Source organism: Emys orbicularis, chromosome 4 (assembly GCF_028017835.1).
Source record: "Emys orbicularis isolate rEmyOrb1 chromosome 4, rEmyOrb1.hap1, whole genome shotgun sequence".
In the NCBI taxonomy this organism is placed as follows: domain Eukaryota; kingdom Metazoa; phylum Chordata; order Testudines; family Emydidae; genus Emys; species Emys orbicularis.
This window is the reverse complement of record NC_088686.1, coordinates 121175985-121191046: the sequence shown is the minus strand read 5'-3', so window position 1 is coordinate 121191046 and position 15062 is coordinate 121175985. Positions and strand designations below refer to the sequence as shown.

Genomic DNA, 15062 nt, shown 5'->3' with positions numbered 1-15062 from the left:
AGGAGTAGTTTTACAACTGAGCAGTCAGTTCAAAAACACCTCACCTTTTTCAGCAGTGCTGCCATGACTTTATGCCTCTAAAACAGCACAACAATTAAATAAAAGGACAAACTATTTTTCTTCTTCTAGTGCAATTAATATCTAAAAAGAAAATGTAGTAACAAGACTGATCTTTCACAGGAAGAGTTTTTCTTCTTGTTTAAATTTAGTTTGTTTTCATTTCATGCCGCATAATTTAGGGCACAGAGCGAGATACTGAACTGCTAACGTAGTTCTCTTCTGAATCTAATACCCTTGCAGTACATGATGCAAGCTAGGTTGCCTTGAAAGGATGAAAATGCTGTGTTGCTATGGAAACAGGAAGGCAAGTCTTTAGGTTGTTCATCCCTGAAGAGCTGCCCCGCCACTATCTTTAAAGGCTGCTAATAAAATTTTAATCAACGATGAGAATAAAATGAATTTCCACCTACTGTTTGACACCAGAATCCTAGTTCAGATATTGTCAAGCTCTTTTAATGTTTGCAATATCCAACAATGCCCCGCAACATTAAAAATAAATTTATACACAAATGAAAATTGCCAACATGCACTAATCTATTTCAGCTACTTAAAATGATTATTCTGCTCGCCAACAGACATCAGCTTCCCAATTTAAAACCTTGTGCATGCAGTAATGTGCTTTTTAACTGAATTAGCTGATGAATAGATCCCCCCAAACCCAAAATTGTTACTGTGTAAGGCCATCAACATGGGATACACCAGTTTGGACTGCTGCAATTAACCCAGTGCCAGAGCTTGTTCAGAAATAAAATTAGCCACTGATTACTCTAATTCTACATTATTTCCTAGAAGAGATGGTTTCAGTCTAAACTTGATTTATCCTTACATGGTTTTCCCAATCTTGTAAGACTCACTGAGTAATCAGGCATTTTTGAACACCAAACAAAAGGTAACAGGCCAAATTCTCTGTTGGCAAAACTCCATTGACTTCAACGCAGGAACAGCAGCAGAGAATGTGGCCCAAAATGTAGTGTATAGTGATTTGTAGTTAACTATGTGTCAGTGCACCCTACTTGTTATTTTACTGGGAAATCAACTGGCAAGCCTTTGTTAAACCCATTTACTAAATACCCGTTCATAAAATTCACCTGTTTTTATACATAAATACACACCATTTGAGGAGAAAGAGACTATCTTGTATGTTAATAAGTTTAACCATTTGTTTTGTGTTATGGATCAGAGAACCACAAAACAAAGCTGAAGAGATCTGGCATCCATAATGTAAATGATAAGCTGTATGCCCTATGGTATGTACTCATGTATTATAAACCATTCTTTCTTGATTTCACTCACTTTCCATTAGCGTATACTTCACTTCCATTAGCATATACTCCCCTTCACTTGAACACACCCGGTGGAATGACTGTAGTGGCACATTCCAAGATGAAAACTAACTCCCATACCAACCAACCATGAATCTTTACTGTACTGAGAGCTCCTGAGTAGGAATATTTAAAAACGTGGATGAATTCTGAATACAAAAGGTTAACGAGGAGTTACTGACTGACAACAGCAAGAAAATTTCTTCTACAACAAAAGAGAACACATTTCACTGGTTCCCCCCCTCTCCCCCTCCCCCCAACTTCTCCCACAGTACACAACCACTTCAAAATTCACTAGGGTGTTTGGGTCTGAAACTCCCTAGTACCAACCAACATTAGAATCGGGTAAATATTATGTGTTGTTATACATGCTGTTAAGGTACTCATCTTTCTCTGGATGCCCTTAAAATAAAGAACATCAAGTTACTCAAGGAGAACAAAGTTTTCACCCCCTTCCCTAATACTACTTTTGCTATGACCATAACAGCTACAGGCATCAACCAAGATTGGGGCCCCACTATGCTAGGTATTGTTTATACACATAGAAAGAGACAGTCCGTACCCAGAAAGCTTGCAATCTACATAGACAAGACAAAGGACACGTTATTCCTATTTTACAAATGGGGAAGTGATTTCCCAAGTATTTCAATATTTTAAGGGCTGCAATTTCGCAGTGGATGAGGATCTACAACTCTAGCTGAAGTTGGTGGAACTTGTGAATGCTCAGCACCTCCAAAAATCAAAAATCCACTTCTGAAATCACATTTACTTTGATGAATCACAGAGGTAATGCTACACATACATTGAGTTAGGAAGGTTTATCTTTTTAAACATGCTTTTCAACAAGGGCTGGTCGAAAATTTTCCCCAAAAATGTGGTTGACAGAAAATTGGGATTTTGACACAAAAAATTATTAATGAAAAGGTCTTGTCACAGGGTAACACTGGCTCTTTAAGAAGGAGCAGGGCCAGTGCACCTGCGCCAGGTCAGATGACCACAATTAGATTTAGAAGAGGGCACCTGGCCTAGAGGGAAGGGAGACCTGGTGAGTGAGGAGTTGCTTTAGAGCACTGGATCCTGGGAGAAGACTGAAGGCAGGAGGAAGTGGCAGAGGAAGGTGCCTGCTCTCTCTAAACTGGAGAGCTTAAGCCAAGGGCTGGAGAGAGCTGAATACAGGGAAGCAGCAGAGGGGCTTACACATTGACATCTCCACAGTAGAGGGCTGGACCCAGAGGAACAGTGAGAGGGCCAAGGAGGGTGAGGGATGCTCCCTTGGTGAGGATGATCTCCCAGCAGAGAGGCTCTGGAGTTCCACACTGGAGAACAGGGTCACACTCCATCTAGGAAGAGGGAGAGAAGACGGACAGAAGAGGGACAGAAGAGGACCGACAAAGAATCAGGGTGTGGCAGAAGGTGTTGGCAAGTGGTATGTGGGGCATCAAGGGATGAGCTGTCTTGGGGTTTTTATGATTACTTGCACTGAGACAATAAATGGACTATATGTTGGAACTTATGTGTTGGACCATTTACACAATGTTTTTGCAATAAACCAGCCCCAAAGAGGAGTAGTGTTGAGGCAAGGGAGCCCGATGTAGAGTCCTTGGGTTACCTGAGAGGGGAAACTGCAGCAGGCACATCAGTCATGCTGCAGCTTGCCATGGGAGAGTACCCCGGGTGGGGTTGTCCTATGACAGGTCTGCTTTCCACAGAAAATACGGCTATTTAATCTTTTTTAAAAACACCCCAGAACGAAATATTTTTGGTTTTTCAGCCAAAATATTTCAGTTTTTGATATTTCACCAAAAAGTCCACATTTTGCACAGAAAATTTTGAAAACAGGGAAAATACAATTTGTTGATTTTTTGGTGAGGCAAGACGACCTTTTTTTTTAAACCAGCTCTATTTTCAACCTCCCCTTCTCCCTCATTGTGGCATCTAAAGAGACTATTCGCCTACAACTGAACTTGACCTTAGTGCTTCCATCGGAGTTTTTAGTAGATATATACCCACATCCCAAAACTCCCACCACATGACATTGGTGTTATTAGCCATCGTCTCATAGGACAGATCATGTACTGGGATCAGGGTTGAGAGGCATTGGCTGTTGGTCTGTATTATTCCTACTACAGAAATGCTAAAAGGCCATTGTTTAAAAAAAACAAATTAAACTAAAATTAGCCATACTCACCCCCAGATTAAGGTGTAACACAAAATCCTATGTTTTGCTAATTAAACAAATTGTTTACACCTTTGGGCATGAAAACAAAATTGCAGAATTACAGCCCCACTTGGCTCAGTGGATTCATGGTACATGGCTGCACCTCTGGGATATATTATGGAAGCCTTCAGTGCTGGCTACCAAATCTATTTTCAGATGGTCCCCATCACTCCTGCCAGCTGCAAATCAGTCACCATTTTCCACTCATCAAATCAATGCTTCAAGTAGCAGCAACAGCAGCTGCTTTCGTCAGAATATTTTCTAAGCTAACAAGCTATTCCTATGCAAAGCAGAGTTAGGGAGCTTCATGGTAATATTTGGAGGATTTACTCTCTCTGCTCCTAGGGCTTCATGTCTCCCCCAGCCACAAACCTCACTCCCTCCTTGGGAAGAGATCTTCCTGGGAATCTCTATTTTCATTACTCCTATTGATTTCAGTACCTCAAGGTCTCTCTCTAACGCCTCTGAAAGACATAGTTCCTCCTTTCTCACTGATTATATTTCATACCGAAATCTATATTTGCCATCTGCATACAACCCAATTTGCAGCATTTGTAATGCCTGTCATGGTAAATTCTGCTGATCTTGGGAAAAAGATTAGGAAAAGAGGTTGGGGAGGGGTCTATTCCACACTATTACTGTAACTCCCCTGGCCTTCCCTCTTTAAATGGACAAACCTTTGTAAAATATCTTCCCTGAACACTGTCCAGGGCATAGAACACGACTTTCATATTGCTCCATTGCTGTTAATTATGCTGTTTCCTTGTGGTTAACACATCTCTCACCCATTTTTAGCTGGGTTCCTCTTAGGGATGTAGGAGTAAAACAAAAAAAAACTGGCAATCCATCGGGGCTTCACAGAGGAGATGGGGACTTGGGACTTACTAGAAAGAAAGAGGCAATCGTTACCACCTCCACCACCAAAACTACCCCCCTTGCCTTTGGCTGGCCTGTTCATAGACTGTACATTAAAAGGGTCTCCTAATGCTCCCAGTGCATCTCTACAAAGCCACACAAGCAATTCTGTCTTGTATACACACAGGGAATGTGGACCTGAGGTGTTCAGTTACTGTATGTTAGTTTAGCCATTAAGTCCACAAAATGCATCATTGTGAAGAGGTTGCTCCTAAGAGAGAACATTTAATACCTGGAGTTAAATGACCTGTGGTTTGGAGAATATCAGTGTGTTTCCAGCTGGAAATGCACATCATTTTTTCTTTTAGAGTGGATAAAAACCCTTATGATTCCGGATATGCCCACCACTACCTGTGTGGGGTTAGGAAGAAAATTCCTTTATGGATAGGTTATTACATTATTGTCCACAGTGGGATTGCTTGTACTTTCCCTGAAGCATCTGGTACTGGCCACTGTCAGAGAGAGAGTACTGATTAAATGAACCATTGATCTGAACCAGTCTGGCTATTCCTATGTGTGTTCTGCTGCAGGTTTCCACCATGCTTTCCTTTGTTATAAGCCCTTAAGTCAGTCTCTTGAGCTTTCTTCCAATGCCTCCCCGTAGCCAGAAATCCTCCCTCCTCCATTGCAGAGCACCTCAGGGGGGCTATCAAAAAAATCCTATGAAGACAGCCATTTTCTAGGTGATGTCTACATAAGAACTAGCTTGTTTCCAAAGAGTTTTTTTTTAAAAAGATGCAAAAAATCCTATGTGACAGTTATGGCAATTTTCTGCACTATCCTGGACAAACCTTACTGAATTAAATTAAACCTTATTGAATTAAGTACCTTTGCATTCCATCATCTGTGTATTATTGTGGGGTTGTAACTTCTCTTGGGGGAGACGTGGCCACTGTAAACTTTGGGAAGTGTTATAAGCTTCAAAGTTCTCTTTTAAACCATGTACCAGGCAAACAAAGTTAGATGGAATTCCTAGGAAATGCCGGGAGGAGGGGAGAGGTGAATGTAAATGACCATCTCCAACCTTTTGAAGCTTCACCCTGAGGAGGAGACCACTGTTTGGCTGATGATCTAGTCACAATCTCTGCAGATCAAAGACCCAAACTATATAAAGCAGTGAGTCACAGATCCATGGGGGTGCTTGTTTTGAGCGAAAAGCTGCTATGAACTTGTGACCACATGAAAATACCCTTGTTTGGGTTTGAAGGATTGCTTACTTGCCAGACCCTGGTTGGAGTTGGAGTGATCACTGGTATGCCTGTTAGCATGTGTGTAGGTTCTTTATTGTTTTTATGTTTTCTCTGTAGTGCTTTCACCTTAAGAATAAATGTGCTTGCTTGTGTGTGTGGTACATTATACCCAAGGGCCATTATGTTGTTTACAGCCTCTAAGGATAAAGCAAAGCTGGCCTGCTTAGGAAGTCGGGATTGCTGAGGAATTCACAGTGGAGGCAGGGAACTGTGCATCCTGGAAAAACCCCAGTCAGGAAGGAGAGAGATGTGGGTCTCTACCCAAGAAAGTGACATCTGAGGAGCCTGGAGCACAGAGTGGGTGCCCTCACTGGACCATGGAGGGGGAATATGGCTGCAGTTGCCCTGAACTGTGACAGCCTCTATATCTGCAGATGAAGAAAACAATACACTATATGAACTGAGCAGATGAACTTTATCACTGGACACAGATGGGTTACTATGGCTTCTGTGTTAATGTTTAAATCATTATAAGCTAGATATATTTTGATGTCAGAATGAACTCAGTAAGAAAGCTAATCTTTTCTGAGAGCCATCCCGCAAGGATAGGGACTGTGCATCGCAAAGTCAAGATCTGTTTCCATCTGCAGGAAGCTGACAGACTTTGGCCACTTGAGGCAGATTAGATTGCCAGAGAGAAATCCTAGCATAGCGTGGAACTCTCAAATGATCACGCACAGATATTGTAGTCATTTCCCTTGCCCTTGCATTTCCCTTGGTTTTAAAACAAGCAATAGTGCGTTCTTTTATTTATATGCAACAGGCATCCTTTACCTAAATACTGAGATTGTTTGGGTCATTTTGATTTTTATAGTACTATTCTTGCCTGGGTTATAACTTGATTTTTTGCTGAAATTACACAACCGTGGCAACCTACTTAGCTCCAGCAAGGAAATATACGTTGTTATAAAAAAAAAGTGTTATTTTGCCTTGTCGAACATCATTACAGATCTTTGAGAGCTTGGGCCTCACAGAGATATTACAAAGGGGAGGGCGGGAAATGAACAAAATGGAGGGGGAAACTGCATGTATTTTTCTCATTCAGAAAGACATGAAATTATAAACACACACAAAATGTGAGTCTAGACCCAAGGGGTGATTGTGTAGCTCAGGAAATTAGGATGGAAAGCCTCGGGGTTGCTGGTTCAAATCCAGCCCATGTCAGTAGCGAATGGATGTGACCCAGATAGCGTTACGTCTGGCGGAAGTGAGATGTACAGTGTTAATGCTTTAAGGGCCTCACAGCACAGTTACCATCGGATGGCTTTTTGGTGATCCCAGCAGGCAGATGTTCATATCACAAAAAGTATCATTGCCGTGTCATCCAGTCCAGTCTCCTGTGCTGAGGCAGGATCAAGTAAACCTAGTCCAACCTTGACGGGTGTTTGTCCAACCTGTTCTTAAAAACCGCCACTGATGGGGATTCCACAACCTCCCTTGGTCACCTGGGACACAGTAGGGCCTGTGCTCCCCAGAATGCAGTGGCTGCACAGTTCTGTCTGGTCTTTACGTGTGCCACAGAGGGAAAAGTCTCTTGATGTCCAACCTCCCACCATGCATCCATGTAAAGACCAGACACAATTGGTTGATATGCAAATAAAAAGCCCGTTCCTGCTTCCATTACAATAGCAACATTTCTATTGATTGAAATGGGAGAAGGAGCAGGTTCAAAATACATGGCTTGCTCTCCCTTCCATTTAAATGAAAGAAAAAGGCGTATTTTCCAAAACATTCTTCTTTGATTTAGCTTCTTATTTGCAGGCATTAAATGCAACTGTGGAGGCTTTTCTTCAGAAACCTAATTAAGCTTGCAAGACTAAGAAAAGCCGTAAGAGTCTTCATTCAGCATCACAATCGGGCTCATCTTGCCAAAGAAATTATGATGGAGTATTTGTGTTTCATAATTCTCTTCACTCGATAAACACACATCACTTTTTTTAAAAGCACGCTTGTGTGTTTATGATGCATATAAAGTACGACTAATACAGGTAGGTAACACTTAAATCAATCTACTTATCAATGTAGAATGAATAATTTAATATATATTATATTCCTCTTATACCAACTTTGATTTTCCACTTGCAACAAGCAAATTCTCCCCCCCCCCCCCCCCCGCAACTTTATAACAAGTCCCCTGTGCTGGGATCACTGTAAGATTAGGGCCCCAGTCTCCATAACTTTTATCTTTAATGGAGAAAAAGCAAGCCAACACATTGAAGAAGTGACTTCATGGAAATATGAGCAGTTAACCGTGGAAAAGCCTACAAGATTTTTTTGCCACTCTTTTATATGTTGATGGTTGAGGTCCAGATTCCACAGCGACATCCTTTAGATCAGGGGTCGGCAACGTTCGGCACGCGGCTCGCCAGGGTAAGCACCCTGGTGGGCCAGGCCAGTTTATTTACCTGCTGACGTGGCAGGCTCGGCCGATCGCGGCCCCCACTGGCCGCGGTTCGCCGTCCCGGGCCAATGGGGGCGGTGAGAAGCCGCAGCACTTGCAGTCTGTATTTACTATGACATATAATAGCATGGCATTATTATTCTTTATATTGTAATAGTGCCCCAAAATAGCAAGCCAAGTTGGAGACCAACTGTCCCAAGTGTTGTACAAACACATAGCAAGACACTGTTCCTGACTTGAAGGGCTCACAATCTAACTTAATCAAGCATCTACACAGGAAGTTGTTTGTTAGAAATTATTCCATTCCAGCATCAGTAGATAGAATGGATAGAAAACTACTCTGCTACACACTGACACACAATTCAACATGGAAGAGACACAGATCAAGTTGAGGAAAATGATGGTGAGAGGTCCACATAGTACAGCAAGGTACTGAGGTGCTGAATAAACAGTGATTTGTTAGATGGTTGTACAGTATACTGGGGCCCTGGCCCGTAGGCACTACTACAATACCAATAACAACAATTATCAGTTCAGTTACTATAAAGGCTAGATTCAACCCTTGAGCTTTGAGCCAATCTCCTACTGACTAGAGCTGGATGAATTTTTTCAGAAGAATAGTCTATTTGCTGAAAAATGCAGTTCTGAGTTGACCGAAACTGTATGCAAATTCAGCACTAATTTAGCAAATAGTTTTTGCCAAAAAATGGGGCTGCCGGTAGATTTACAAGGGGACTTAGTCCCCATTCACAAAATGGAGGGGGATGTGGTGGTGCCCAGCCTTATACCCTAGAGTCCTGTTATTGGCATACTCACCTGGGATGTGGGAAACTTGGGCTCAGGTCTTCACTCTACCTCATTCAGAGTAGGGATTTCAATGGGGGTCACCCACATAGCAGGTGAGTGCCCTAACCACTGGGCATTCTGAGGTGGCTCTCTCTCAGTATCTCCTGCTGAAGCTGTTCTGCTTTGTATAAACAATTAAGTATGCACTAGAGCAGGGACTGAAACTTGAGTCTGCCTCTCCCAGGCGAGTGCCCTAACCACCACCAGGAGACAGAATCACTCTCTCTTTCTCTCTGGCCCAAGGAATATTTAGTCTACAATTCAGCCAGAGAATTTTAAAAAATGGATTATTTGCACTGCTGTATGATAGACATCAGCAAGAGTGCCGCTGTGGATTGAACGCAGCATAAAGTCCTAAAGTTAAAACCTGGCCCAGATATGCAGTGTTGTTGTGGCCTGGTTGGTCCCAGGATATCAGAGAGACAAGGTGGGTGAGGAAGTATCTTTTATTGGCCCATGGTCCATTGCTGGGAAAGGAGTTCAACCCTCAGAACGGAAGGAGTTTGACACCCCTGTACAGAGTGTGGTACAGGTTAGCTGAAATTCTGGGCTATTCCCAGGAGACTAAGGAAATATGGATGCACCTTAAGAGGAGTCACAAGGTGTGACCTCATCCTGTGCCTGCGTGGCCAAACCCATGCTCCCCCAAGAGAAAAAGGATACCTGAGCATAGGTAAACAGGTGCATGTGCTTAAGGGGTGGCCACCACAGTGGCAAGGTTAGACTCCCCAGGCAGGTAACAGACACAGGACAATTAACAAATGGAAGTTTAATAACAATCTCAGCTAAGAGTAGCAGGAGCAGATGAGCTGGCTTTCTCCACAGCAGGATATCAGAGATAATTCAGAAAATAGACTGAGTTTCAGTGTAATATAATATTAAAGTAAAGGTAACCAAAAGAAAAAGTGGGGCCACTTCACCCCAACCACATGCACATGGTTGCCGCATATAAAAAGACCAGTGCAATACAGCTAGCACTAGGCTGTCGGAAGTGCTCAGCAGCTCAGAACGTTGAGAACCTGGCCACTTCATTTAGGGGCCTAAATGGGAGCTGAGCCCTTTTGAAAAGCTTGGTCTAGTGATCAACTACATAAAAACTATGGAGAGGACAAGAAAAGGGAGTTTTGCATTCACAGCAGGTACTCTGCCCTTTCCAAGCGCCCCCTGTTCATTCAGGACTCACCAAAATGAAAAAATACTCTAATTTTCCCCTTTATCTAATTCTTGCTGACCTCAGCAGTAGAGTGGCAAGAGTACATATATAAAAGCGCTCAGTAACCTAGCCTCAACTTTGGAAAAATATGCATAGGGGTTTCCTATAAGGGTAAGAGCTATTGATAAAGGAAACTCAACAGCTATGGAGCTCTGTTCAGAAGAGCATTCGAAAGGTCCGATGTTTTTCTTAACTTTCAGAACCTATGTATGTCCTCGCTCCACTCCACCTTCAGATACTCCCCCCCCTCTTCCTGCTCTGCCCCGATACCCACTCTTCTGGTATTTTCTTCCGAAAGAGAAATCACCAGTTACATATACACATACCACATGTACACAGTTAGCAGGTAACAGAGACTCTGGATGGATGGCTTGTGGGCATGGATCATTATAAACCGATGGTCTCAGACTGCATACCTGTGATCATTCCATACCCCTGCAGTGGCAATGAACTCAGTTTTAAATGTGAAATACTACATGTGGTGCTGCTGCTTGAACAGTGGACTTGTAAGTTGTTTGAAATGCAAGAAATTGTACTTTCCCTGCAGCAGTAAGAACTCACAAGAGGATGCTTTAAAGGTGTCATATTATGTTCAGTAAAAGTATTAGTACTTGTTACCACTGTATATTAGGTACCTGAGTGCTAGAATGCTTCAGTTTAAAAACAAATGGAGTAGCAGCAACATATACTATTGGGTCTAGAGCAGTATGGTATGCCTCACTGAGCAGAGATGCAGAGAAAAGAGTATTTCAGAGAGAGAAAATAAGGGCAAGCCAATAGTTTCATTTAGGCCTTGGCTACACTGGCGCTGTACAGCGCTGCAACTTGCTGCGCTCAGGGGTGTGAAAACGCCCCCCCCCCCCCCGAGCGCAGCGAGTGCAGCGCTGTAAAGCGCCAGTGTGATCAGAGCCTGCAGCGCTGCACGCTCACTCGCAGCGCTGCAAGCTACTCCCCTCAGAGAGGTGGAGTACATACAGCGGCAGCGCTGTGAATTCCCGAGTGTAGCCAAGGCCTTAATTGTGGGTAAAGGGAGGCGTCGCTGAGAAGTAAAGGTAGAAGAGGAGATACAGATAAGATTAGAGATGGAGAAAAAGGATAGAAAAGAAGCATTCACAAAGGGGGGGCGGAAGAGAGAGAGAGATCAAACAGTCAGGGACAGAGACAATCAAGAGACAACATACAGGTTACAGCTGGATTTCCTTGGGAAAAAGCTGCAGAATGCAGAGGCAACACAGCACCACCATGGCACTGGAAAGGAGTATTGCTATATGCACCCACTGCATAGGATACAAGTGACTCTTTCTCCATAGCAACAAGATACTTAAAAGTTGAAGTGGAGATTGAAGCGCCAGTAAAAAAACAACAACAACAAACGAATCCAAACAACAACAACAAAGCATTTATTGTCTCTATTGTAAGGCCCAGCTCTTGAGTGCACAGAACAGCATTTGTTTATGTTGATATGGAATTTCACAGAAAGCTCTCTTCTTCACTCATTTATACCCCTCAGACCTCAGAATGGTTCATGTGAACCAAACTGTAGCATTAACACATATTCTTTGTGTCAAATATACTAGCCACAAACACACCTTGCTGCAGCATGAGGCATTCAGTTTCCTTCTTTTTTCCATATGCTATTTCTTAAGTCGGATAGTTGTTGCCTTTTGCAAAGAAATTTCAAGATTACATGAATGTGTAAATAGCTCTTAATTCCTCTTACAGTATCTCAAGGCAGTGAGGGAGTTACATTCACATTCTGCCTACACGTCTCTTACCCCTCCCCTCCCCACTCCCCGAATCAAGACTCAAGTGCCAGAAAGTTTTTAAATTAAGGCACAGTGATTCTGAACTCTTCAGTCACGAACTCAGAAGGGGTCACAAGCTTGCTCACATCCCTTGTTCCTGCTGTTCTGCTTACGCTCACTTTTAATGAACGTTTTGCAGATGCCTGAAGTGCCTCAGTAAAACCACTGAGCCGATTCCCACAGCACAGCTTTTGAAACTCTATGAGACCACTCATCTCTGAAGCACCCTAGTAACTTGGACAAAGAATTCCATGGTGCATCTGGGTTATCTGAAAGACCAGCAAGCTTTATTCGGATACATTGTACTGAAAAAGCCACGAATTCAACATATTTTAACACTGATCATTCCGTCCTGGCCTGGATTTAGCTTAATTTTCTAGATTAGCAGCCCCATGTCAAAGTGCCATTCAGAGTCATTGTCCCTAGCAGCAAATAAAAAACAAGTAAAAGTGCAGGCTTACAAGACAACCTGATTCCTGCAGGGAGCTAATAAAACAATGAACCCTCCTCTTCTGGTTTATTTCTACAGTAATGAAAAGTGCTGAAGCATAGAGCATGCACCTAATAATTACTAGCCATTCCAGCTACCACCAAACTAAACAATATATCTACAACTGGGATTTTCTACTTTCTTTCTGTAAATAGTATATAGTGAGGCAAAGAATAAACATGCAGTTATAGTACATTCATCTAGAACAGATCTAATTGGATTGAATATACAGTAACATATAATAGTGCCTTTCATATTCAAGGTAGCCTAGAGTGCCATACAAACAACGAGACAGATACTGGTAGTGCTGTGACTGCGTAGGTAAGTCAAACACAGTAACCATTATGCACTCAATACATCTCTCAGGGCTCGATACTGCAGGCTGCTGATGAGAGAAAGGTATAGAAAGGCAAAGCACTCAATGTTGACTCAGCACCTGAAGAGGGAGACTTTTGTATAGCACAGAAAAATGTGACGAGTGCTATGCAACATGAGTAAAACTCTATAGTGGTACTAACATGAGCGGTGGGCAGTAGGTGGGGGAAGTGGGCATGCCTGAGGATGGAGACAATGTGGCTAGGATGCTGATTATACCAAAAAATGAAGTGCATAGTGACCATTTTGATTGTTTCCTGCCACTTTAGCATATTGCTTTCCTGAAGCGTCTGGGAGTGTTGAAAGTGAGAGGAAAGTCTATTGCGAGGATTAGCCACAAAAATACTTCCAATGGCTGCTATGAAACACTCTCTTGATGCCTTGTGATGTACATTGGGCACAGTTGCTCAGTGCTAACCACTTAAAAAGCAGCCACAAACGCCTACCACAAGGAATTACGTTTGTAAATAATTCTGGATTATTTTAGATGAATTATCCTGAATACAGAATTTTGAAAAAAAGAAGTTGAAATGTGCTACTACAGGTCCGGACACACTGAAATAACTCTTGAGGCAATAATAAGCATGTCACTCCTGTGATGGTTTTGGGAGTATAAATATATGACTTCCTTTGTAATATACTTTTCTTTTTAAACTGAGAATTGACACACTATAAAGACCGAAGGGGAAACAGAGTATCTAGAAAGAAGGGCAAGTATACAAGGCTCAGTCCCATTCTGAGATTCACATGGAAGCAAAAAACAGTGAGAAAGCAATAACGGCAAACATCCTTCCCAGATTATCGAAAAGAAACCAGGAACACTGTTTTCCCTTTGTTGAGCAGCAGGTGTTTCTTTCTCTGATCTCGACAAAAGAATATGCACTTCTGTCGTTGCTTCCGTTACTCTGATTTTTCAGTTACAAAACTTGTCACAAGATCATATGTTCCCTAAAGTGATATTTCACTGATCCCTAAAGCTCAGTGTTTGGCTGGAGACATTTCAATATATTCTTTTTTAATACATCATTTCATCGGATTAGATTCTATATACAGTAGGAACAATAGGATACAGGGTCAATACATAGACTCAGATAGATTTCAGCTGTATGTGCTTCATCAGTCTACATAAGGAGAAGGCCTTCCCAAGGCTCCTAGACAACAACCTGAGAGCTTTAAAAGTTGCAACAACTGGACCAAAGTTAAAAAGTAGAGAGAATACTGCCTAGAGCTGGTCAGAAAAGGAATTTTTTTTTTGCACACAGAGAACTTTGATGAAAGCAAAAAATGTCATTTCTGTTGAAATTTTCAGTGGAAAGTTTAGACCAGTGGTTCCCAAACTTATTCCGCCGCTTGTGCAGGGCAAGCCCCTGGCGGGCTGGGCTGGTTTGTTTATCTGCTGCGTCCGCAGCTTCCGCCGATCGCGGCTCCCAGTGGCCGTGGTTCACTGCTCCAGACCAACGGGAGCTGCTGGAAGCGGCGGCCAGTACGTCCCTCGGCCCGCGCCGCTTCCAGCAGCTCCCATTGGCCTGGAGCAGTGAACTGCAGCCACTGGGAGCCGCGATCGGCCGAACTTGCAGACACGGCAGGTAAACAAACCGGCCTGGCCTGCCAGGGGCTTGCCCTGCACAAGCAGCAGAACAAGTTTGGGAATCACTGGTTTAGACTTTTCTGTAACTGCTGAATACAAACGTTCTTGGCAAACAAAAATTACCAAAAATCTAATTTCCAGTAAAATTTTTGTTTTTCTGAAAAACATATTTTCAAGGAAACCTGATACTTCCTACTAAAATGTTCATTTAGTTGAAATCCCTATTTTCCATTGGAAAAAAAAGAAGTTTTGATGGAAAATTTTGTACGAGTCCTAATTTTCCTAACTGCAGCTACCGAAGGAAATATTTTGAGTCTCCTGAATGAGGATAAAAGTCTTGAGAGAATAATTTGAAATATAGTCTTCACCCAAGTTCAGCTTTACATTTAAAAAAATGTATGTCCTAGCTTGACTGAGTCTTGGTCAGATGTAGACTCCAAACATATAATCTGTGCATTTTTTGGTGAACCAGGCCCTGACTCATCTAGATACATAAGGACATGCCAATCCTTAAATAGTCTCGCTGACTATCTCAACTTTTATTGATGAAAAACTGAAATGGGATTACTCACCTGATCA

At 42.4% G+C, this 15062-nt stretch overlaps 1 protein-coding gene across 1 annotated transcript in view; it reads right to left on the bottom strand.

The window, feature by feature from the left end:
* Nucleotides 1-15062, bottom strand: part of SERGEF (secretion regulating guanine nucleotide exchange factor) — a 291127-nt gene that overhangs the window by 29097 nt on the left and 246968 nt on the right. The window lies entirely within an intron of this gene.